Source organism: Vombatus ursinus, unplaced genomic scaffold (assembly GCF_900497805.2).
Source record: "Vombatus ursinus unplaced genomic scaffold, bare-nosed wombat genome assembly UNPS02014807.1, whole genome shotgun sequence".
NCBI classification, from domain to species: domain Eukaryota; kingdom Metazoa; phylum Chordata; class Mammalia; order Diprotodontia; family Vombatidae; genus Vombatus; species Vombatus ursinus.
Genome location: NW_020954585.1, coordinates 13,389,457 through 13,416,684, shown reverse-complemented (window position 1 = coordinate 13,416,684; position 27,228 = coordinate 13,389,457).

Sequence of the window (27,228 nt, the reverse complement as noted above, 5' to 3'; positions counted from 1 at the left end):
ACTGTGGATGTGGGGGATACATGAGGAGAGAGATCACAAACAACCAAATGATAGAGCAGATCAATGAAGACAAAATGAACACTTTTGATAAAATAAAATTGAAAATACCTAGCAGAAATAAAAAAAAACAGTAAAAATTAGAAAGAAAAGTTAATTTGGAAAAAGAAATTTTGTTGGAACTTTCCCTCATAAAAGCCTCATATCTAAGATGTATGAATTACTGAATCAAATGTATAAGAATGATAATCATTCTTCCAAAAGATATCCAAAGGAAGACACTTTTCAAAGGAAGACCTCCATGAAATTAATAGTCTTCTGAAAAATGTCCCAAGTCAATAATAAACAGAGAAATAGACATTAAAACAACTAGGGTTCTAATTCTCACTTGCAAGAAATGCAAAGATGACAAAAGAAAGAAAGAAAGTGATCATTGTCAAGGGAAAGCAAGAAGACAGCCACATTTGTGTACTGTTGGTAGAGTTGTGAGATGGTTCAACCATTCTGGATAGAAGTTTGGAACAATGACTCACAATTTACAAAATTATGTTCACCCTTTGACTCGGGGTCACCACTACTAAATTGATACTCCAAATGAAAAAAAAATGAAGAGTATCACTCATATGCACACAAATATTAAAAATAACTTTTTGTTGTTCTAAACAACTTGGAAACAAAGGAGTTGCCCTTCAACTGGAGAATGGCTGAACAAATTATGGTGTATGTGATGGAACATTATTACCGTATAGGAAATCACAAAGAAAATGGATTCAGAGAAGGGGGAAAGAATAAGCATTTATATAGCACCTACTACATACTAAGCCCTATATTATTATCTCATTCTATTCTCATGACAACTCTATAAGGTAGAAGCTATTATTATCTCCATTTGACAGTTGAGGAAATAGGAAAATAGAGGATAATTGATTTGCCCAGAGTCACATAACTAGTAAATGTCAGAGGCAAGATCTGAACTCAGGTCTTCCTGATTCCAGGCACAGAGCTCTATTTGCTGTGACACCTACTTGCCTAGGGAAGTTTTGGAAGACTTGTGTGAACTGAAGCAGAATAAAGTGAACAAAACCAGAACAACTAATAAAGTACAACACTGAAAAGAAAATTAAGACTTCTGACAGATGCAATTTTCAATAAAATCATGACTACAGAAAACTGACGAGAAAGATTCCTACCTGACAGAGGGATTATGGACTCAAAGTATGGAATGATAAATACATTTTTGGACATAGGAAATATAAGGATTTGTCTTGCTAATTCTGCTTATTTATTGCCAGGATTTTTTTAATCTTATTTTATTTATGGTGGGAAGGGTGTTTGAAGAGGAGAGAGAGGTACAAGTGATAGTGTTACAAAAAAGGGAAAGAAAAAGTGTCATTTAAGTGTCTTTAAATGAATTAAAGTGAAAAGAAGGCAATTCAGAGGGAAGTACAGTCAATATAACTTTTAAAGGAACATGGTGAATGTATTATATACTATTAAAAAAGCAAGTATGTGGTAGAAGATTAACAGTTTCACATATAATCTGCTTTTTCTATTCTAATTTGTATATAGAAAAAATATTTTTTCTTTTTCTGATGTTCATTAAATTCAGAATAAAAATATAATGAAACAACTTAAACTGTTTGCTCAGATAAGTGTTTCTCTTGTAATACTAAATACATTGGTTTTGTTTTTGTAAGACCATTTCAATTTCATGGAATAAATATTTTTTAAAAAATTTTGTTTTATGATAAATTGTTGTCTTTATTTCATTAAGAATTCTTCCTCTAATGACAGCAATGGAAGACATCTCCTTCCTTTCTTCTCTAAATCATTTGGGTTATGACCTTTATATTTAGGTTATGCATCCATTTAGAGTTTATGGTGGTATGTTGTATGAAACAGTCTAAGCCTAATTTCTGCCACACTACTTTGTAGTTTTTTCCCCCCAGAATTTTTTACACTTGTCAGTCACTTTCAGTTTCTTCTTCCTTTGATGGTGACTATACTATAAGGTCTAGATTGCAAGGGTACCATATTGTAGAATCTACTTTTCAGTAGCCTCAGGCCATGCCACAAATAGCTTTTGAGGGTTATGACTGATCCCATCTGTATTTTGGACCTTTTATTTTTTCAGGCCTTGTATAGCTACCAATGCTGGTCATATACCTTACTATTCTCTAATTTTATCTGACTGGGATGGATTAATATCTATTGCTTTTTGCAAGGGTAGGGGAGGTTAGAGTCACCATCCTGGGAAGATTCTCTGCAGCTTTATATTATCTAGTCTAAAGGCCAACCCTGGCAGAAGGAAATCTTGTTCTCTCTTTTATTTGCCACCTACAATGTCTGCTACTTGTTGCATTGAAATGTGGGATAGTTGCAACAGGGTTGGGTTTAATGGAAGTTCTTACAGCACCCTCCTCCTAACCTCATGATTGGCCACTCTTTCAACTCAGGTTTCACCAAAAAATTGAGGTCATTTACTGAGAGATCTTCTTCCTCCTCATCTCACAAATTTAGAAATCTTACCCTACCATATCCTTCATTTCAGTCTCAAACAAAGAGACAAACTCTTTAACAAAGTTAACAATTCTACATGTACCATTCATATCTCTTCACAACTATCTTTTCCAACAAACTGCCCCCAAATTTTAATCCTTCATTCCCTTCAATCTTTCCCTATTTACTATCTTACCCAATGCCTACAATCTCCTCTTTCTTAATAGTTTGACTTTTGGTATATCATATTTAATGTTCTCCTCTCCTTTAAAATAGTCTCTGTCAAGTGTTGTATAACACTGTCTATGGCTCCTTGGTACTTGAACTCTTTCTTTTGGCTCATTAAAATATTTTTTTCCTTTGACTTGAATTCTAGATATTAAATGTGAAGTTCATGGGATTTTTTATTTGGTAGCTACTTTGTGGAAAGGACTGACAGATTCTTTCTTCTTTGATATTGTTTTCTATTGATTTTAAGAGATCTAAGATTTTGGAGGCTTTTGGCAAGATATTCAGATAGAGAATTCTTAGATTATTTGTCTTTCTTCTGTTTTCCAGTCATTGTTTTGGATAAGCTATACCTGAGATTATCATGTGTGTTTTGTGTGTGTGTGTGTGTGTGTGTTTGTTTATATTTATTTATTTTTACTTTAAGCTAAATTCTTGGGCAAGATTTACCATTGTCTTAAATCTATGATAACAATTCTCTTCGTCATTTTTTCTTCCATAGATATTCTCTTTTGTATCTCCTGTTTCATTTCTTTGAGGTACTCTTCTAGTACTTGTGACCTGGGCATCATTTTCTCTGAGACTGAACTTGAATTTGGTTTGTCCTTACTGTCTTCTAGGTTCACCTCAAATGTTCTCTTAGTTCAAGGTGATTTCTTCATTTTCTTTTGTTTAATTATATTTTCAGTTACAGTTTCTGTATTTGGGTCTTATGCATACTTCAAATTCCACTCCCACATTATTGGATGATATGAGTAGGCACTGCTTGATTCCAAGTTTTGTGTCTGCTACTAGGGCCAACCTTTTCAGGAATTGTTTAGACTCATGTTCTGCTGTGGTTCAGACCCTCTGTTTCTGGATATTAGGTTGAGCTGGGACTGCATGGTTGTTAGTTGGGTGCAGATTTCTGGATGCACAGTTGGTCATTGACCACTGGATGCTGGTCTATCCCTGTCTACTGCTAAGAATTGGGCCCCCTAGATCACCCTATGATTCTTCTTGCTCTTGCTGGCAGATGAGACCACTTTGCATTTCACCTTCCACCTTATCTGCTTGCACAGGATTCTGATAGTATTTTTTTTTTTTTGGTCTAGGACTAGATAGAGGATTTCATAGCTCTCTCTATTTCTCTTTTTCTGTCTGTCTGTCTGTCTCTGTCTTTTTCTCAATGTCTCTGTCTTTCTCTGCCTATGTTTTTTTTCCTCTCTTTGTCTCTATCTCTGTCTTTCTGCCTCTGTCTCTCATTGTTCCTCAGGTACATTTTACATTTGTAGGAGATTGGGGCTTTCTAGGTCTTAATGACTCCATCTTACAAAAATTCATTTAATTCAAGGTCTATGATTTTTTTAAAATTATTATTTCCCTACCATTTTACTGGGTCAGTTGTTTTTGTTAATAGATTCTTTTCATGCTCTTCTCATTTTTAAGTCTTTTGATACTTTCTAATATTTCTCATTCTTTCATGAAACCACTGAGTTTTATTTGATTTTTTAATTCCATGTTGATTATTTGGATGATGTTTTAACCTTCACATATAGCTATTTATTCCTTTCTTTGCACCTCAAGAGTCCTAATTTAATTTTTAAAAAATCTCTCAGGGTCAAGAAATTTTTTCTCTCTTTAGTTTTACTTATAATTACTATTGAGTTACTCTTTTTTTCTGGGTTTTCTTCTTGGTTATTTCATGTAATTTCTTTCCTGTGTTTAGAATTTTCTTCAGTTAATTCACATTGCCTACTGCAGTTACTTAACTGGGATTTGTTTCAGGCCCTGATTCTGCCCTTTCTTTTATGAATGGAATGAACAAGCCCTGTTTTATACTGTCTCCTCTATATTGGGATCTGTTGGGCTACTGATAAAGTTGGTGATTGGATACTTAGGACCATTTTCTGTGCTTCTATGCAATTTTTGACTTTTATCTCTGTCTCCTGGGGATCTAACATAAGAGTTTGACTCTGTCCCAACTCTGTCTCCTTCTCCTAGTATAATTCTTAACCAGTAACAGTCTCCATCACTTGCTGTAGACCTGCCAGGAATCAGCTGGATGTTGGAAATAACTATGATCTCAAATCATCTAAATGTCTCCTCATCATGCTGACTGGCTGACATAAATGCACTGGCTGGCCCTATCTCCCTTAATGGTATGAAGTCAAATTGGTTCCCAGGACCTAATTGAGTCTGGTTTCCCTGACATATCACGCTGGTCATAAAAATGTCTTATCTAGGTGTGTCAAGGCCTCTTAGATTTGGTAGGTGCTGGAAACAGTAACTATACCCAGCCCTGATATCATGCAGAGTAGACACATTTCCAAAAGGAGGTGATGGAGGCATCTTTCCACCAAAGCTGAAGATGAGTGCCACTTTCATATTGTTATATCTTTTCTATGTTAGGTAAAGTTGATCTTTTTACTAACTGTTCATGACTTACAAGAGCCTCATTTTGCCCCAAAATTGAACCTAAGTGCTCATGCAACCACTTCTCCCACATAAGACTTGTAAAGTTTGAAGAGGTTCATAAGTATAAGGTTAACCAATAAATAATCAATCCTTTGGGAGGCCTCTGAGGACAAATAATAGGAAAAAATACAAAGTGCATATTGATTTAAAAAAAGAAAACTTTAGCACCTCCATGGTGATGGCAAAGTGATGGAAGAGAAAAAAGGTAGTGACAATAATCACATCTATTTTTGACAATTTATAAACATTAATTTGTTTGTATACTTAATTTATGATTCTTGCCCATTGATAACCACGCTAGCTTTCTTCAAAAAGAAAGAAAACACATCATATGAACATAAATGAAACCTTAAGATATAAAGAGGTTGAAACCTAATGAAAGGATAGTTCATAGATTTAATTTTTTTTTTAAAAAAGGAGTTTATAAAGTTGATTTTCTCATGTTCCCCAATGTAAGGATAATCTTCATGTGATGTTTTACTTTATAGGGCAGGGAGTGGGACAACATCTTTAAATATAACTAGCCAAAACCTGTTAAACTTCAAAATTACAGTAAGATAACAATTCCAAATGTAGGCAGGGAGAAAGACTGTATTTCTAATTCAACAATAGGCTTCAGTAAAGAAGCAAACATAAGCAACAGAAATATAAGGTAATTATTTTATTTATTATCTTTTATTTTTTAGTTCTGAATTCTCTCTCTCCCATCAGTCCTTCCCTCACCCATTAAGAAGGCAAGAAATATAATACTCATTATACATATGAAGTTATGCAAAATATATTTCTACATTAGCCATGTTGTAGAAAAAAAGCAAGAAAAATAAAATGTAAGAAAATACATTTCAATCTGCAATAAGAGTTCTTCTGTTCTCTCTGTGGAGGTAGATAGAATTTTTCACCATGAATCCTTCAGAATTATCTTGTATCATTGTATCAACCAGAATAACTGTCTTTCACCAATAACTATTTTAGAAAGCAAAATATAGACTTTAAAAATTAAGATGGTCTTGAGTTATTATTGACAAATGGATACAATTTTAGAAGTGTTTAGAAAATCAATTGGCAAAGGTTCTTCCTTGGAGTTGCTCAAAATTATTATTTTTTTAAATTTTTGATAAAAATCCCAATGCATTTGTCTTCCTTTGCAATCTCCATATTTTATTTTATGCAATTAAAAACATTATTCAGAAAAGGATTACATAAATTTTATCATACACACATACACACACACACACACACACACATATACACAATACACATTATGTGTCCCCTAACTAGAAACTCCAAGATTCTTATTTAACCTCCCAACTGGAAAAAAATTAAAAAGTACACAAATAGAACTGAGCAATCAACTTGAGGTTTAATCAATATAGACTTTAAAACTGTGATTAACTAGTCATTATCTTAATGTATTTACAATAGGCAGACAAATAGAAAGTAGTATTGTTTTAATTAAATACAGAATGTTACAGTTAAAAATAATTAGAAAATAAGAAAGAGAGGTTATTGAATAGAAAAATAACTACTGCATTCAATTAGAAACTATTGATAAAAACAAGGAAATGCTTTGATGCTTAAAGGTGTCATTGATAAAGATATATCAATATTAAATACATATTCACATTGTGTCATAGTAAATAAATTTATGGAGAAGGTGTTAACTAATTTTACAAAAAATTTATGTAAAGTTAATAGGAGGGATTTCAACAGAGCATTAATATAGTATTATAAATCAAACAAGATGTTAAATAAGACAAAAATTATAAGTTAATTAGAAAGCTGAAGAAACTTGGTTTGAAAGACAGAGAAAACTGAAGGGAGAAATACAGTTTTCATCTTTTTTTTTTCAAATACACATGAAGCATCAACAAAATTATGTTATATCCTTTGTGGGTTGACAAAGTATGGTCCAAAGGCCAAATCCAGTCAACCACCTGCTTTTGTACGTATGTACAAAACAAAATGTAAAAAACACTCTTAGCTCTCACAGGCCTATATAAAAGCATATGGAGAGCTGGATTCAACTTTTACAGGCTATAGGTTGTCAGCTCTTGTTCTAAGTCAAAAAATTATAGATAATTTCAGATAAATAAAAATTCTAACCCTTATTTACATGGATTACCATGCAATAAAATAAATCAATAAGGAAAATGTAATAAACTGAGTCCTATAGCATGACTAATTCTTCTTTGTCTACAATGCTTGTGTTTAATTTTTTTATATAAATAATAATATTCAATTAAGAATAATAAATTCCCAAATAAACCGTATCAATATTTATGGTATGCAACCAAAGATGTACTCAGGAGAAAAATGAATAAATATTTCTATTTCTTGAGTATTTCTATTAACAAGAGAGAAAAACAGAAAATAAATGAGTTTTATTCATAGTTTCAAATATTTTAATTTACAAATGAATACACTAAAGGTAAACCAAAAAGAAGACAATTGTTGAAATGAGAGAATTTTTTTTAAAAAATGAACTAATAACTAAGAAAAAGTTTTTAAATACAAAAATCAATTTATAATCAGCAAATTTATTTCTTAAAAATAAAGAATAATCTAATTAAAATCCAGACATTAAATTAAACTAAATTAAATTAAACTTAATTAAATTAAATCCAGAAATTAAAATGCAAACAAAACAATAACTTGAACTTTTAGAGAATATTATCAATAGATGTATTATAATACTAAGAAACTGAATGAACTTTGTCACCTTGGAGGCATACAAAAGTATAAATTATCCAAATTGACACACCAAAAAAAAAAAAAGGAAGTAGACAATTTTGGTATACTAAATTCAGCAAGAGGAATAAAGAGGTCATGTATGATAATATTTAAAAATTCACCAAGAACAAACAGATTCAATGCAAATTCTATCAGATAAAGAATAAAATACATCTGTAATTTAGAAAGTTTCTCTAAAAGTATGGAAATAATCATTTTTCCCCTTAGATGCCAATATGATAAGCATTTCAATACTTGGTCAAAATCAAGAGAAAAAATTATAAGCTAATGTTATTAGTGAATATTGATATAAAATGTTAAAATAGTAAAAGACAGGAAACATCAATATCTAAAACTATTCATTGTGGACAATTAATCTAAACTGCAAAGATATTTCAGTGTTATAAAATAGATTCTATAAAAGAAACAGTGATAGTAAGAAACATGAAAATCATACTATCGCATAAATAGTTACAGGTAGACCTTTTGATAAAAGTACACCACCCATTTATATTTGTAATACTAAATCATATAGCATTGTAAAAAATAATTCCCTAAATTTTAGTATTCATAGTGTAACTCTTGCCCACCTTGTCCCCATTGCATTAAGGCCAGGCATATTACATTAAATTACATCCTTCCCAGGATTTTCTAGTATTGTTTAGGGAGTTTGGGGTATCCAGGCCATCTGCAAACGGCTGTAGTCCATGATGATATTGTTCCTTCCTTTGATGGTCCCTTATACCTTGGTTCTATTTAGCCACTAATAATCATCTTAGCTTTTACAAAAAAAATTTACATCAAAGTTATAATTATAAACATCAAAACTTGTTCCCCTAATATATGAGGCTTAATCCTTCCCTACCCTTGCTCATACCACCTCTGTCTCTGGGGAGAGGAAGGGGATTATGTTCATAGTTGATCTAAATTCTTATATAACACAGTCCAAATCTCCAGGTCTCCAATCTCCCTTGGGCTATTGTCCCAGGCTCTCTGGCTTCTCAGATCTTGCCTGGCTAGCTGCAACATCATTCCTGGAATCTTGGTGCCAAGGTTATTTTGGCTTGAATTCCCAGATTTAGTTGGATTACTGCCAGTATTTGAAACTGAGAAAGAAATGAAACAGAGAAATCAGTTCAATTTCTTTGAGCTACAGAGTAAAAAGAGTTAGTGGGGGGAAAGTAAAGTAACCCCTCCTGCTTCAGTTTCTGGCTCCTTCACTATGGATGAACTGTGTTATCTTTACAATCTGGACACAGCAGAAATGTTCAGGAAAGAAAGAGACTGTAGTTGCCTGGCAGTTTTAAAGATACAGTCTGTTGTGGCTGTGCAATGAAGCGAAGGAATCTACACCCACCCATGTGGCAACAGAATGCAGAGACATAAGGTGCCTCCATGTTAGGTTATCTGAGCATGTTCCAAGACACCATTGCAAGAGCAATCCAATAGCTTACATTGTATGTAAAGAGGAAGCATTATAGATATCCTTACTATAAACAGTGTTTGATACTGAAGTTCTGTCATTTTACCTTACTACTTACATTTTTTTTTGGAAATTCTAAAATATTCTAACAAGGAAAGGAAAATAAATTTAAACAATAATCACCAGTAAATTAAACCTTAAAATATTTCTATTTTTAGATTGTAATATACAATTTTTAGAAAAGATAAAAACTCAATAAAAATAATCAGAATAAGATATGATTGTTGTAGTATGGCAGGAAATTAGGCAACCCACAAAAAATCATTAACATTTTTCTATATGACTGAAGGATAAAAATCACTCATAATAGAAAAGGTATCAGAAATTTGGGGATTAATATATCAAGATGAATAAAAGCCTATACAAAGTTGATAATGATGATATGATAGAATTTATGTAATACTCTAAGGTTGGTAAAAATTTTTTACAAATATAATGTTATTGTATCCTCACAATAGTTCTGGGAGGTAAGTGCTATTGTTATCCCCTTTTATAGAGAAGGAAATTGAGGAAGGCAGAGGTAAAGTGAATTGTCTAGGGTTGCACAGCTAAAATATACCCAAGGATGGATTTCAACTTAGATCATCCTGACTTCAACTCCACAAAAAACAGGAGGAATACACATACAAATGCAAAACAAACAAACAAACAGAAAACCTTAAATATTTGGAAATAATTATAGTGACATGAATACAGTTAAAATAATGTAACCGGTGATAAAAAAAAACAAACAAATAAAAAAAAAACTAAGCAGCACAGATTCAAGCTCAGATATTGGAAATCCATATAAGAAACCTTTTGCAAAGTTAAAATTGACCTTATCAAAGACTAAGTCTTTGAGTCTGATCATTCAACCCATTATGAATCATTCTATTTATGTAACTGTCTAGACCATATCTCTCCATGTTGTCCATAAGCATAATTTAAGATACTTTGTCAAATTCTTTGTTAAAATAAAAGTAAACTAAATGTATAGCACTGCTGATCTAATGGTATAGTAACTCTGTCAATAAAGGAAATCAGGCAAGTCTATGAAGTCTTCCTGCTAGATTTTTCCTATAAGTCAATGTCAAGCTCACTAACTTATTATTCATGTACTCTATTTTCTATCTTCACTGCTTTTAAAAAAATGGGACAATTGCCCTTTCTCTAGTTTGTCAATACTACTCCACAAGTTTTCAGATATCATTGACATTGGGTCCAGCAACTTTGTGTTCTCATAACAAGTTTTACTTATCAATTCCCATTTAGTCCTCTCTGTTTTGTAATTTCCAGTGTGAAGGTCTTTTTCCTAGGTAGAGAAAGAAAGAAACAAGATAAGAATTGAGTAGTTCTTTCTTTCTATAGTCAACTATTAATGTATTCACCTGAACAATGGTCCTATCCATTTCTGGATATTCCTTTCTCCCAAGAAAACATTCAAACACACAACAGACCAAATAATTTTCTTGTCTTTTATCTTTCCTTGACAGAAAAATAGTATCAAAGAATGTCTCCAGTTTGTTTAGTGAATCTTCTATGAAAATTTTATGAAGTGGCAGAATGAGAATGCCAGAATCACAGAATTTGGGAGTTGAAAGCAATCATCTAGTTCAACTGATACACTAAAGGAATATTCACTATAATAACCCATAAGAATAACCCAAATGTTATTATCTAGCTCCTGAAGGATAACCATATGTATTACTGAGAGAACCCACACTAATGAAATCATTGGTTTATCAAATTATTATGGCTAGTTATTGACTTCAGGAAGAAGGATTATAGAAAAGAGGTGAGGGGGAAAAGGAAAACAGGAGTTCTACTGAGAGGAAGAGAGAGAAACACACTATTAGAAAGTGAGAGAGATTATGGAGAACACAGAGGGATAAAAGCTGTACATGTAATCATTAGTAAAAGGATATGTCCTTCTTTTTATTCAATTTCTTCCCCAACCTGAGCTTAACCATAGGCACATTTGACTATGATTTCTCTAGCAATTTTCAATCCCCTCTCCCTTTAACATTTGACTCTAGCTATATTTTCAATTTCTAGCAGCATGTAGATACCATGGTCAATTCTCCATCTCCCTGGCTACTAAATATTTTGGTGGAACTTGTTATCATTTCAAGTTCATGTTGAAATAACTTTGATTTATCCCTAAATAATTCATGAAAATATTTTAAATACCTCTAATTAGTTCCATAGTTGCATCCCTTAAATAATGGCTGTTATGACTCTACTTTCCTTTCCTCAAACCTCCAATTAAGTCCTAGGTTGTTTCCGTCATATTCTACAGATGACCTTGTTCGATGCTTTTACTGAAAGGAAAATGGATAGCTAAAATTTACTCACAAACTTTTTGTCATCTCAACATGTTTCCTTACCATTCCCTAGTTTTTCCTCTTTACCAATTTTGTCAGGAGGAAGAGGATCTCTTTCGTCTAAGGTTGACTCAGAAACCTTGACAGACACCCCCTTACTCTGAAGTTAGTGTCCTTTCCCCATTTAAATAACTTGGTATAACTTTGCATATACTTTTCATTCTATGAAAATGTGTTCTCCCCTTGCCCAACTCCAGTGGAATGCAAGTACCTCAAGGGAAAGAACTGCTTTGTCTTTGTTTTCACTTTATTCCCAGTTGCAAGCTCTATACTTTGCATATAGTAGGGACTTTATAAATATTTATCTTATTAAATTTTTAGTCACTCCTTCTGTTTGACCTGCAAATGTTATAGCTCCCTCAACCTAATTCAACCTTAATTATACCATACTAGTGTAGTTTTATACCTCTTTGGGAGTAGTTCTAAATTGTTTTGCAGAATGGCTGGACTTGTTCACAAATCCAGCAAGAGTGCATTAGTGTACCAATTTTTCTACACCCCTCCAAATTTGTCAATTTCCTTCTCTGTCATGTAAGCCAATCTGGTAGGTGTGAGATAAGATCTAGAGTAGTTTTAATTTGTATTTCTCTAATCTGTAGGGATTTAGAACATGTTTAATTTAAATATTGATAGCTTTGATTTAATCTTCTGAAAACATTTTCATATCCTTTGACTATTTTTTGTCTCTGTTCCATGTATATTTGAAAAATGAGGCCCTTATCAGAGAAACTTGTCATTTCCCCCAGTTTCCTATTTTCCTTCTAATTTTGGCTTTATTAGTTTTATTTGTGAAAAAAGTTTTTTTTTAAATTTTGTATAATTAAAATTATCTATTTTATTTCCTGTGACCCTCTCTATCTCTTGTTTGGTCAAAATTCTTCCCTTATCCATAGGTATGACAGGTACATTTTTCCATGCTCTTCTAATTTACTTATGATATCATCTTTAATGTCTAAATAATTTATCTATTTTGACCTTATGTTGGTATACAGTGTGTGATATTGGTCTATGCCAAGTTTCTGCCACACTGCTTTCAGTTTTTCCAGCAATTTTTTTGTCAAATGGTGTGTTCTTACCACAAGAGATGGGATCTTTGGGTTTATCAAACACTAGATTACTATGATAATTTATTTTTTTAATTAACTAATTAATTTTTAGTCTTCAATATTCACTTTTTTATAAGATTTTGATTTCTAAAATTTTCCCCTCCCTCCCTGCCTCCTTCCCAAGATGGCATGCAATCTGATATAGGCTACACATGTACAATTTTATTAAACATATTTCCACATTGGTCATGTGAAAGAAGAATCAGAATAAAGGGAAAAACGATGAGAAAGAAAAAAGAAGAGAAGATAATATGCTTCAATCTGCATTCAGACTCCATAGTTCTTTCTCTCGATATGGATAGCATTTTCTGTCATGAGTCTTGGAATTCACTTAGATCATTGAATTGCTAAGAACTAAGTCTATCAAAGTCAGTCATTGCACAGTGTTGCTCTTACTCAATGTTCTCCTGGTTCTTCTCAGTTCAGTCAGCATAAATTCATGCAAATTTTTCCAGGTTTTTCTGAAATCTGCCTGCTCATCTTTTCTTATGGAACAATAATATCTGTTACATTCATAGCCCACAAGTTGTTCAGCCAATCTCCAATTAATGTTAATCCCTTCAGTTTCTAATTCTTTGCCAACACAAAAAGAACTGCTATACATACTTTTTTGTACATGTGGGCTGTTTTCCCAATTTTTAGATCTCTTTAGGATACAGACCTACTAGTGTTATCACTGGATTAAAGGGTATGCACATTTTTATAGCCTTTCAGACATAGTTCCAAATTGCTTTCCAGAATGGTTGGATCGGTTCACAACTGCATTAGTGTACCAATTTTCCAACATCTTCTCCAACATATATCATTTTCCTGTTTTGTCATGTTAGCCAATCTGATAAGTGTGAGGTGGTACCTCAGAGTTGTTTTGATTTGCATTTCTCTTATCAATAGTGATTTAGAGTATTTTCCATGACTATACAGAGCTTTAATTTCTTCCTCTGAAAACTGACTGTTCATATCCTTTGACCATGTATCAGTTGGGGAATGACTTGTATTCTTATAAATTTGATTCACTCTATATATTTTGGAGATGCAGCCTTTATCAGAGACACTGGCTGTACAAAATGTATCCCAGATTTCTGCTTCCCTTCTAATCTTGGTTGCATTGGTGCTGTTTGTGCAAAACGTTTTTAATGTAATCAAAATTATCCATTTTGTTTTCATAATATTCTCTATCTCGTTTGGTCATAAATTCTTCCCTTCTCCATATATCTGACAGGCAAATTATTCCTTGCTCTCCTGATTTGCTTACAGTATCACCCTTTATGTCTAAATCTTGTACCCATTTTGACTTTATCTTTTATATAGTGTAAGATGTTGGTCTATGCCTAATTTTTGCCATACTATTTTCCAGTTTTCCTAGCAGTTTTTGTGAAATAATGAGTTCTTACCACAAAAAATTGGATCTTTGGGCTCATTGAACACTAGATTATTGGGACAGAGTCAAGGTGGCAGAATGAAAGCTGTGGCTTGTTTGAGCTCTCCCCCAAAGCCCTCCCAATAACTGTAAAAAATGACTCTAAACAAATTCTACAGCAGCAGAACCCATAAAAAGACAGAACAAAACAAATTTCCAGCCTAAGACAACCTAGATGGTTGATTGAAAAGGTCTATCATGTCTGACTGGGAGAGGAACACAGTTCAGTATGGGCACATGAGGAAACACCAGGCCTTAGCAAAATCTGGAGCAGGCCTCAGAAGACTGAATCATGGGCAGTTGTGGTGGTTTCCAGACTTCTCAATCCAAAAATGCAAAAGACAACTTAGAAGGTCACTAGGAAAGGTCTGTGACTGTGGTGAGAGAGAAGCTTAGTCCCAGACCAATACTCAGTGCAGCCCTGGGACTGTGGCTGCTTCTGGAGCTCTTGGCCCGCAGACTGAGGGAGGATTGAGTGGTTTATCAGAGCAGGATTGCATGGATTTCTGCCAGTGCTGAAGCAGAATTCTCTTGCTTTGCCTGTGCTTGGATCTGAGTTGTAGTTCTGGGTGGTGATCTTGGGGAAAAGAGGAGCACTGGTATGGTGGAGTTTGTAGTGGTGGTGTGGAGGGAATGTTTCTTACAGTTCCAAGAAAGAAAATAGCATTTGTGGTCATTCATAAACCAGAGTGCAGGCCAGGAAAGGAGTAAATACCTTGCCCTGATCATACCACCTTGGAAGAACTGAAAATTTACAGGTGCCTAGAAGTATCTCTGAAAACAACTGCACAAAACATCTGAATCTTGGGACAACACATTCTCCACACTGGAAGCAGACCCCTACCTAAACAAAGAGTTCAAAACTCAAGTAATTGGCTGGGAACATAAGCAAACTATGTAAAAAAAAAGACAGGACATAGAATTTTTATTTGGTGACAAAGAAGATGAAAACATAAAACCAGAAGAAGACAACAAAGTCAAAAGTCTTACATCCAATGCCTCCAAGAAAAATATGAATCAGTCCCAGGCCATGGAAAACTCAAAAAGGATTTTGAGAAGGAAGTAAGAGAAGTAGAGGAAAAACTGAGAAGAGAAATGAGAGTGATGCAAGAAAATCATGAAAAACTAGTCAACAGCTTGCTAAAGGAGACCCCCAAAATTCTGAAGAAAATAACACCTTAAAAATAAACTAATCCAAATGGCAAAAGAGGTCCAAAAAGCCAATGAGGAGAAGAACGTCTTAAAAATCAGAACTAGCCAATTGGAAAAGAATGTCCAAAGGCTCACTGAAGAAAATATTTTAAAGAAGTATTAAAATTACAATGGAGCAAATGGAAGCTAGTGACTTTATGAGAAATCAAGACATTTAAAAAAAAAAGAAAGAAAATATAGAAAACAATGTGAAATATTTCATTGGAAAAAATAATTGACCTAGAAAATAGATCCAGGAGAGATAGTTTAAAAATTATTAGACTATCTGAAAGCCAGGAACAAAAAAAAAAAAGAGCTTAGACATCACCTTTCAAGAAATTATCATGGCAAACTGCCCTGGTATTCAAGAACCAGAGGGCAAAATGGAAATTGAAAGAATCCACTGATCAACTCCTGAAAGTGATCCCCAAAGGAAAACTCCTAGAAATATTGTAGCCAAATTCCAGAGTTCCCAGATGAAGGAGAAAATATTGCAAGCAGTCAGAAAGAAACAATTCAAGTATTGTGGAAGAACAACCAGGATAACACAAGATTTAGCAGCTTCTACTTTAAGGGACCAGAGGGCTCAGACTATAATATTCCAGAGGGCAAAGGAGATAGAATTACAGCCAAGAATAACCTTCCCAGCAAAACTGAGTATAATCCTTCAGGTGAAAAGTGGACATTCAGTGAAAAAGAGGACTTTCAAACATCTCGATGAAAAGATCAGAGCTGAATAGAAGATTTAACTTTCAAGTGCAAGACTCAAGAGAAGCATGAAGAAATAAACAGAAAAGAGAAATCATAAGGGACTTATTAAAGTTGAACTGCTTACATTCCTTCATGGAAAGATTACATTTGTAACTCATGAAACCTTTGTCAGTATTAGGGTAGTTGGAGGGGAAAAAATATATATGTGTGTGTGTTTGTGTGTGTATGTCTGTGTCTGTGCATGTGTCTGTGTATGTATATATGTATACATATATAGATAATAGATAGATAGATAGATAGAGGGCACAGGGTGAGTTGAAGATGAAGAGGTGATATCTGGAGAATAAAATTAAGGGATGAGAGAGGATTATACTGGGAGAATGAGAAAAGGAGAAGTAGAAGGGGGTAAAGTATCTCATATACTACAGACAAGAAGGCTTTTATAATGGAGGGGAAATGGAGGAATGGGAGAGAGAATGAGTGAATCTTATTCTCATCAGATTTGGCTTAAGGAGGGAATATCATACACACTCAATTGGATATGGAAAGCTATCTTACCCTACAGGAAAATAGGGGGGAAGGGGAAAAGAGAAAGGGGGATGATAGAGGGGAGGACAGATTGGGGTAGGGGATAATCAGAAGCAAACACTTCTGAGAAGGGGCAGGGTCAAAAGAGAGAACAGAATAAATGGAGGGCAGGAAAGGATGAAGTGAAATATACTTAGTTTTTCACAACATGACTACTATGAAAGTGTTTTGCATGACTATACATGTATAACCTGTATCGAGTTGCTTGTCTTTTCAATGAGGGTGGGTAGGAAGGGAGACAAGCAGAAAATTTGGAACTCAAAGTTTTAAAAACAAATGTTACAAACATTGTTTTCCCATGCAACTGGGAAATAAGATAAACAGACAATTGGGGTACAGAAATGTATCCTGCCCTACAGGATAATAGAAAGACTACATTTATTCCTATGCTTTGTAGTGTTTTTAATATGAATAGCTATTGTATTTTGTCAAAGGATTTTCTGTATCTATTAAGATAATAATAATAATAATAATAGATTTGTTCTTATTTTTGATATGGTCAATTATGTTGATAATTTTCTTAATATTGAACCAGGTCATCATTCTTGTCATAAATCCCACCTGGTCATAGTGATCATGACCTTTGTGATATATTGCTATAATCTCCTTGGCAGCATTTAACATTTTTTTTCATCAACTAATTATTAATTAAGGAAATTGGTCTATAGTTTTTTCTAATTTTGCTTTCCCTGGTTTAGGTATTTAAAACATATTTGTGTCCTAGAGGGAATTTGGTAGGATTCCATCTTTATTTTTTCAAATATTTATGTAATATTAGGATTAATTATTCCTTAACTGTCTGGTAGAATTCACCCATAAATACATCAGATCTTAGAGATTTTTTTCTTAGGGAGCTCATTGATGGCTTGTTCAATTTCTTTTTTTTTCTATAGGGATATTTAAGTGTTCTATTTCTTCTACTAATCTAAGCAATTTATATTTTGATAAATATTATTTCTTTCCATTTAGATTGTCTGTTTTACTGGATTGTTATTGGACAAAATAACTCTTAATAATTGCTTTATGCTCATCTTTATTGGTGGTGCATTCACCCCTTTTCATTTTTGATACAATTAATTTATTTTTCATCATTCTTTTTTAAAAATCAAATTAACCTATGGCTTATCTCCTTTATCGGTTATTTTTGCAAAACTTGCTCCTAGTTTTATTTATTAGTTCAATGGTTTTCTTAGTTTTAATTTTATTATTCTCTCCTTTGATTTTTGGGTTTTCTATTTTCATGTTAAATTAAGGATTTTCAACTTTTTCTACTTTTTTAAGTTGTATGTCCAATTCATTAATCAACTCTTTCTCTCTTTTATTGATGGATTTATTTAGAGATATAAAATTTTTTCTATGTACTTCATTTGCTGCATCCACAAATTTTGGAGCGTTATCTAATTGATGTCACTCTCTTTTAATGAAATTATTAATTTTCCATGATTTGATCTTTGACCCACTCTTTCTTTAAGATTAAATTTAGTTTCCAATTAATTTTAATGTATCCTTCCACAGCCCATTATTGAATGTAATTTTTTATTGAATTATGATCTGAAAAAAATGCATTTAATATTTTTGCTTTTCTGCATTTGACTGTAATGTTCTTGTGCCCTAATACAAGACCAGTTTTTGTGAAGGTGCCTTGTACAGCTAAGGAAAAAATAAACTATACTTCTTTCTTTTCCCATTCACTTTTTTTCAGAATTTTCAAAAAACTTACATTTATAATGAAAGACACATGCAAATACCAGATTAAATACAAGATACATAGAAAGTAAATTAAAAGTATTTGAGAAAGGAAGGCACCAGCATCTTGAGGGGAGTCTGTATATACACATATATGTATTGAAGGTTTGATAAAAAATTTAATGGAAAATAGTGTATACCAATCACTTAGTAAATGTTTGCTTTGAATGAATGAATGAAGAGGAAAGGAATGGGAGGGAAATAAAGTCAAGGAATAAATCTAAGTATGAGTTTATACAGAAGAGGACACAAGTCTCATGTTTTAAATGGAGATAAGAGCTTGTATTATTACAACAATGTTATGAGGGTGAAATGATATAATTTATGTAATATATTTTGTAATCTCTAAAGCGCTATACAAATATGAACTGTTATTGACATCACAATTGTTTTATTGCTATTATTTTACTTGACTCCCAAGGAAAGAAAGAGAGCTAAGTGGTGGATGATGCTAGGAAATAGTTTCAATTCAATAAGTAATCAATTCTAAGACCTAGTTCTGAATCCTGGTTCTGCTGCTGATTGCCTTTGTGACCTTGGGCAAATCATTTAATCTCACAGGGCTTTACTTTTCTCACATATAAAATGAGGGGATTGCACTAGATGAGTTCTGTGGTCTCCTCACTTCCTAAATTGTATGATTCTATTAGAGTTTCTCAAAAGCAAAATGTTCTGCTTAAGGAGTGAATGGACTCCCCATCACTGGTAAAAGGAGAGAGGAGGCATATTTTGACTTTTCATCTATATTGTAAGGAAGATTCCTCATTAGGCAGAGGTTATACTTGAATGCATCTGAGAACCTGAAAGGAAATTGTGCAATTTTCTTGATTATAATACATTAAGAGGCGGCATGGAGTAGTAGCTAGAGTTGACTGAAGATTCAGGAAGACCTGGGATCAAATTCTGTCTCACTTGGTTCTGTGATCCTGGAAAAATTAACTCCTCAGTGCCCCTGCCCCCATAATCTCTAAAAGTCAGACTTGTAGAGTTGCTGTGAATCTGCATTGGTAGTGAAAATTTCCTCACCAGATATTCTCTATAGTAGTAAAATCATAGGGCCAGACCCAAGTATGTGTGTGTGTGTGTGTGTGTGTGTGTGTGTGTGTGTGTGTGTATGTGTGTGTGTGCAGATAGATATAGATATATAAAGATAGAGAGGGATAGATATAGATATATACATATATACATATAGATGTAGATACATAGTTATATAGTTATATATATAGTCATATAGTTATAAATATTGTTTTTGTATCCAAATTAATATTTAAAATATTTACTTGACCCTAACCCACCTGAAATCCCATTCGCATTAATAAGGATCACATTACTTTCTGTGTAATTATTATCTTGTGATCTGGTGATGAGATACATTTTATTTTATGGTTATTAGTGCTATTCAATGTTCCCTTCTCTCCAGTCATATTAAATTTGATACTGTTTAGAACATTGCATTTGCTGTATCCATTGCAGTTTAATCATAGCAATAGTACCTTGATATAATTATTCTTATTACCTGATATGGAAAGAACTACATGTAAAACCTTAGATCAGATAATAACTTAACAATTTCTATTTTTCTATATTTCTATATATAATTTCTATATTTCTCTCCTTTTCTTCAGAAATAGGAACAAAATTCTTATAATTTGAAGTGTTACAGGGGAAAAGATTAAAATTTACAGACAGCTGATTCTTGAGAAGCATTGGTTTTATTGGGTTTTATAAAGTGAACCCTGCATAATCAATACATAATATTTCTTACTGCTGTCCTTTTAGAAGTTACTAAGTTTTCATGACACATTGAATATTTATCAATACACAGGACATATTGAGCTTTAAGTATTTAGGAATATTGCCTCAGGAGGTAGGTGGAGGTCCATGGAGAGCAAACCAAGGACCTTCTATCCTTCTCTGGCTCTGCCCTTTTGTTTTTAAGTTGTGTCTGACTCTTTCAGATCCTATTTGGGGTTTTCTTGGCAAAAATTCTGGAGTAGTTTACTATTTCCTTCTCCAGTTCATTTTTACAGATGAGGAAGTTGAGACCAACAGACATAAGTGACTTGCCCATGGTTACACAGCTAGTAAGTGTCTGATGCCAGATTTGAACATAGGAAGATGAGTCTTTCTGACTCCAGATCCAGAACTCTACTTATTGTGCCACCTAGCTGCCCAATATGTAACTGAGATGACAGTTGTTTAGTCATTTCAGTTGTGTCTGACTATTTGTGTCCACATTTTCTTGGCAAAGACACTGGAGTTTCTGAGTCCCAGAACTCTACCAACTGTGTCACCTAGCTACTCTATTTACTTGACTCCCTAGCTATTTTATTACAATTAATCCTAGAATCCATTGTCCTAAGCAATCAGTCCTTCTTGGAGCCCATTAAATTCTAAAAGGAAGAATAATGAGCTCCCCCACCCCAAATCATAGTCCCTGAATGCTACTAAGAGTACAACCCAGCTCTTGGAGAGGCTTGAGGAAGCACTACTCTTTGGAGCAGGGTAATCTCTCTTCACACCATGAAAGGACTTAGTATATCTGACTAGATAATTTTGTAATATCAATGTATTGATGTCTATATCTACCAAGAGTATTACTAGACATAGAATTCTATTGAGGATATTTGATAGAAATAAATTTTATAATTTATACTTTTTCTTCTTATTTATGTTTGTTGATTTCATTTTTACAAAAATGTAAATTTTATTTAATTGAAAATGTCTTTTATGTTCTTCTTCCCTTCTTGTTTACTTTATATTTTTACCAGCTATAATTATGAATATATCTCATTCTCTTCTATTTTCAATTGGTGTAAAATTTTCAGTCAAGTAATTTTCAAGTCAAGTAATTATTCTTATCTTGTTGTAGCATTTGTTGTACTAACATTATCTATACTAAATTTCTGTCAAATTGGTTTCCAGTTTCCTCAAAATATTTTAAATCTTTTGTTAATTTATGTTCTTACATTTGTTTAAAAACTGGTTAAGTGATTTTCATTTTTTTGCTTATAAAGTCTCTTCTACTCATATACTTTTCTACATTTTAATCAGTATCAAATAGGGTTAAATGACTATAAGTTAATAAACCAACAGTTTTGTTAAGCACCTGTTATATGACAGGCACTCTCTTAGATACTGAAGACATAAAAATTAATCTATATTTGACAATTTATAAGAGAAGGCTTGTACATTTACAAGAACATACACACATATAAATACAGAAATAATACAAGTTAGCTAAATTTAATTTATGTGGAGAAAAAGACAGGGGTAGCTAGGTGGCACAGTGGATAGAGTACTGGCCCTTGATTCAGGAGGATCTGAGTTTGAACTCAGACACATAACACTTACTAACTGTGTGACCCTAGGCCCGTCATTTAACCCCATTGCCTAGCCAAAAAAAAAGAGATAGAGAAAAAAGACAGTAGAATTAGGGTAGATCAGGGATAGCATGTAGAAGGTAATGATTCAGGTAAGTCTTGAAAGAAGTTTGTGCTTCTATGAGGGAAATATATATAAACAACATATTCCTGTAAGAAATGGTAATTGCAAATATATGAAAGATCATCAGGAGGGGCAGAGCCAGATTGGTAGAGTAGGAATCCAGTTGAACTCTCCCAACATTCTTCTTCAAACAACTTTAAAATAACACCTCAAATCAACAGAGCCAACAAAAGATCAGAGGGACACATTTGTTTTTCCAATCCAAGACAACTTGGGATGTCTACAAGAGAGGCCTGTAAAACTGGGGTGGGCACAGGCCCAGAGCATGGCAAGAGCACCAGAGGTGGGCCTTGGAGGAGGATGAAACTGAAGCATTAGCAATAACAGCAGCTTTGGGAGCTTTCAGCCCAGAGATGATAAGGGGATTGGACAACTGGTCAGAAAGAGATTATAGGGGACCCTTTCTTAGCAATCAGTGTAGATAATGCTCATTGGCAACCCTATTTCCCATATGCAATTCTTGGTTGCAGTTCCATGGTGAGGAAGATTGCTTGTGATCAGGCAAAGGGGAGGAGAGACCTTGGTCCTAGTTCCATGGTCAACACAAGCACTAGCACTTGTTGTTTGCCCTTCTTTCCTGAAGAGGACCAATAGCATCAAAAATGTGATGTCATGACTTGGATATAAATTGCACTTGAGTGAGGCAATGCTGCATGAAGTCATGAGCCTCACTATCTCCTCCAGAGTCATTGAAGTCCAATGGCAAGACAAAAGTCAAGACGACTGGCAATAACCCAGGATGCAGTAGGTGACCTTGGCCTTTCTAAATTAAGGTCTTTCTCAGGTCTCAGCTTGTCTGAGGCAATGCCAATTCAATGACTAAGGGCTAGGTTAAGAATTGAGACAAAAAATGGCACAAATTACCATCTCAAAGACATCAGTATAGGAGAGGAAGAACCTCAGAGTTTTTGAATGACACAGAAAACAATTGCTATTTACACTCATTTTAAGCCATTAAAACTTAAACTATGATCCCCAGAGGCTTGGGCTTGGCCTGTTACAGGCCATTCAATGAAAGCCAGAATGATTTGAATTTAAAGGATAGTGAAGTAGTTCCATTTAAAACAAAGTGGGTTTTTAAAAAACCTGCTTTCCAGAGCTATATTTCAAGAGATCAAAAAATAAAGACTGCATGGCAAAAATAAATTGTCTCAACTTTTTAAAAAAATGAAGAAGAAGGAGGAGGAGGAGAAGTAGGAGGAGAGGGAGGAGAAGGAGGAGGAGGGAGACAGGGAGGAGGAGGAGGAGGAGTTCTTTTGGTAAAGAATTGAAAATTTAGGGGATACCCATCAATTGGAGAGTAGCTGAATAAGCAGTGGCATATGATTGTGGTAGAGTACTACTGTGGTCTAAGAAATGATGAAGTAGATGATTTTCTGGACAGACCTATATAAAGAGATGCAAAGTAAAGTGAATAGAACCTGTTTACCCTAACAGCAAGGTCTTAATGATAATTAGCTGAAAAACTCTTAGCCACCCTGGTCAATATAATGATCCAAGATAATTACAAAGGACTCATGATGAACAAATGGTATCCAAAGAGTCAAATGATAAACTCTAAATGCAAATAGAAGTATAATTTTCTCACTTTCTTTCTTTTTCCTTTTCCCCCTTTTTTATAGTAGGGCTAATATAGAAATACCTTTTGCATGAATTCACATGTATTAATCAATATTATATTGTTTGTGTTCTCAGGGAGTAGAAAAGAGGTGGGAGGGAAGGGGGGAATCTAGAATTCAAAATTTAAAAAGAAAATATGTTTACAGTAAATAAATAATTGAAAACAAAAACAAATATTAACACACAAAATAAGATGTGTGGAGTGCTTTTTTGGGGGTGGGGGTGACTTATTCTGTCAAATGACATGCCAATGAGATAAGAAACATAATGTTGTGAGGGAAGAGGCCTAAAAGGTTACCTATTAAATACTGATATGTGACACAAGAATGTGGGATATAGTTCTTTATCTCCACAATAGTTCATTTGTTTAAGGTCAAGGAAATTAGAGATGGGGGTCCAGAAGTGGAGCCCAGACTGAGTTTTGTGGCCAGAGAGAAAGTATCAAAGCCCTGCTGATCCACTAATGATTTTAGGGATGCATCCCAGCAGGTGGTGAAATGAGGACTTATCCACCAGTGATTTGGTCATGAATTCTGTGAAACTAATACTTTGTAGAAACTGAATTAAAAGTATGAGTCTATTTTACTTGGAGTTCAAGTTGATATACTAAGTTGTTATATGGGAGAGTGTGCCTCTGTCTTACTGGGGGAGGGAATGGTTGTACTTATATTTTTGCTTACTGTCCAGAATAAATATCCCTTTGAAAAAGAAAAGGAATGAAGTGTCACGTGAACAGAAAATAAAATCCAGTTAACTGTATTGTGAAGACCCTGGAAGGGTAGGTTGAGACCAGTTTCTGATTGGTTTGGAAACCAAACATAATATCCTAGAGACTGAACAAGTTTGTTCAGTAAAGGAGTCACATGGTCAGACCTATGCCTAAGGAAAATCTCTTTGGCAGTCGTAAAGAGAATGAATTAGATTTGGGTGAGACTAGGCAATGGGAATAATTAGGCCATTGGAAAAGTCTAGGTGAGAGGTGATGGAGGCTTGACCTATAGTAGTGGCTGTGAACATAAGGAGATAGAATCATATTCTGAGAGATTATTCAGGAATTAACGACAAGATTTGGCAAATGATTGAATATGTGGGATGAAGGAAAGTGAAGGATAATGCTGAAGTTATTAACATGGAAGACTGGAAGAGATAATAAGTTCTATTTTTTTTAATGTGAAGTTTGAAGTACCTAAGCCATATCCAGTTGAAATGTCCACTGAGCAGCTGGTAATGTGGTCCTGAAGAACAGCAGTGACTCTAGGGCTGGGCATATAAATCTGTGAGTTATCTCCATAGACATAATCTAGAAACTCATGAAATCTGATGAGGTTATCAAATAGAGTATAGAATAAAAAGAAAACAAGAGATAGAGTCTTTAAATATCTATATTTAGGTGACATTATAGAGATGATGAGCAATCAAAGGGAACTGAGAAAGAGTGATAAGAGGAGAAAAAGAAGAAAGTACTGTGATGAAAATGCAGAGAAGAAATAGTATCCATCAGTAACCTGGTCAACATTATCAGATGTATGAGGGAGACCATCAAAGATCAGGACTGAAAAGTGATCATAAAACAACAACAACAACAACAACAACAACAACAATTTAAATGCCACACATACCTTTAAAGAGGAACAGTTTCAGCTTAAAGATGAGAACAGATGCCAGCTGTAATATCTTGAGAAGTAAGAGGGAGAAAAATGGAGCCAATGAGAGTTTGAAATATTTTTCTAGGAATTTGGCTGAGAAATGGACAAAAATATCTGACCATATCTTGAAAGGATACAAGCATTTAGTGAGTTTTTATTCCTCCAAATGAATTTTTTACTGGTAAGTCTAGTTCTATAATGTACTTTGACAATTTGTTTTACCAATACATTTTAAAATTAATTTAATTTGTATAATAATTTGTTTTGGCATGTCCCCAACATGAACAGTGAATGTCACTTCAATTATTTTTCTCTCTTCGTTTCTTTAAATAATGGCTTACAGCTATACTTATGCAAATCTTGCATATTTTTACTTCATATATTTTAAGCATTTTGTAGGTGTTTGAAATCAAATCACTCATTATTGTTTCTTTCTTTTTTAAAATTAGGATAACATGTTTGAAAATAAATAAGTAAAGAAGAGGGTAAAAATTAATCATGTAATTTATCCAAGATTGTAATAAGTCTGGGCCATAGAAGAATAATGAATCTACTTTCAGGGGGTGAAGCCAAGATGGTGGAGTGAAAGCAGTGACTTGCTTGAGCTCTGCCCCAAACCCTTCCAAATACCTATAAAAAATGACTCTAAACAAATTCTAAAGCAGCAGAACCCACAAAAAGACAGAGTGAAACAAATTTCCAGCCCAAGAAACCTGGATGGTTAATTGAAAAGGTATATTGTGCCAGACAGGGAGAAGAGAGTGTTTCCACGTGGGTGCGCAGGCTGCAGCGAACCTGGAGCAGGCCTGAGAGGACTGAATTGCAGGCCACTGTGGCAGTTTCCAGACTTCTCAACCCATGAATGCTAAAGACAACTCAGAAGGTCAGTGGGAAAAGTCTGTGACTGCGGTGAAAGAGAAAAGCTAGGTCTCAGCCGCAAGTCCCAAATGGGGCTGCGGTTGCCTCCTGATCTTCCTGCTCACAGACTGAGGGGGAATTGAGTGGCTGATCAGAGGGGGATTGCAGGGATCTCTTTTCCAGTGCTGAGGCAGGAATCTCTTGCTTAGCCCATGCTTGGATTTGGGTTACAGTTCTGAGGGGTGGTCCTGGGGTGAGGCATGGTGCAGCTTGTAGTGGTAGTGGAGGGGAAATATGTCACTCCTTATCATACCACCTTGGAAGAACTTAAAATTTACAGGTCCCAGAAGTATCTCTGAAAACAGCTGTACAAACCCACGAAGCTTGGGACAGTACATTCTACACATTAGAAACAGACTCTTACCTTAACAAAGAGTTTAAAACTCAAGTAATTGGCTGGAATCATGAGTAAGCAGTGCAAAGAGTCAGACTATATTATCTTACTTTGGTGACAAAGAAGATCAAAACATACAACCAGAAGAAGACAACAAAGCCAAAACTCCTACATCCAACGCCTCCAAGAAAAATATGAATCAATCCCAGGCCATGGAAGAGCTCAGAAGGGATTTTGAGAAGCAAGTAAGAGAAGTAGAGAAAAAACTGGGAAGAAAAATGAGAGTGATGCAAGAAAATCATGAAAAACAAGCCAACAGCTTGCTAAAGGAGACCCCAAAAAATACTGAAGAAAATAACACCTTAAAAAATAGAGTAATTCAAATGGCAAAAGAGGTCCAAAAAGCCAATGAGGAGAAAAATGCCCTAAAAAGCAAAATTGGCCAAATGAAAAAGGAAGTTCAAAAGCTTACTGAAGAAAATACTTCCTTAAAAATTAGGATGGAGAAATTAGAAGGTAGGGATAATTTGAGAAATCAAGGCACTGTAACATTATTCCAAAGGAATGAAAAAATAGAAGAGAATGTGAAATATCTCATTGGAAAAACAACTGACCTGGAAAATAGATCAAGGAGAGAGAACTTAAAAATTATTGGAATATCTGAAAGCCATGATAAAAAAAAGAGCC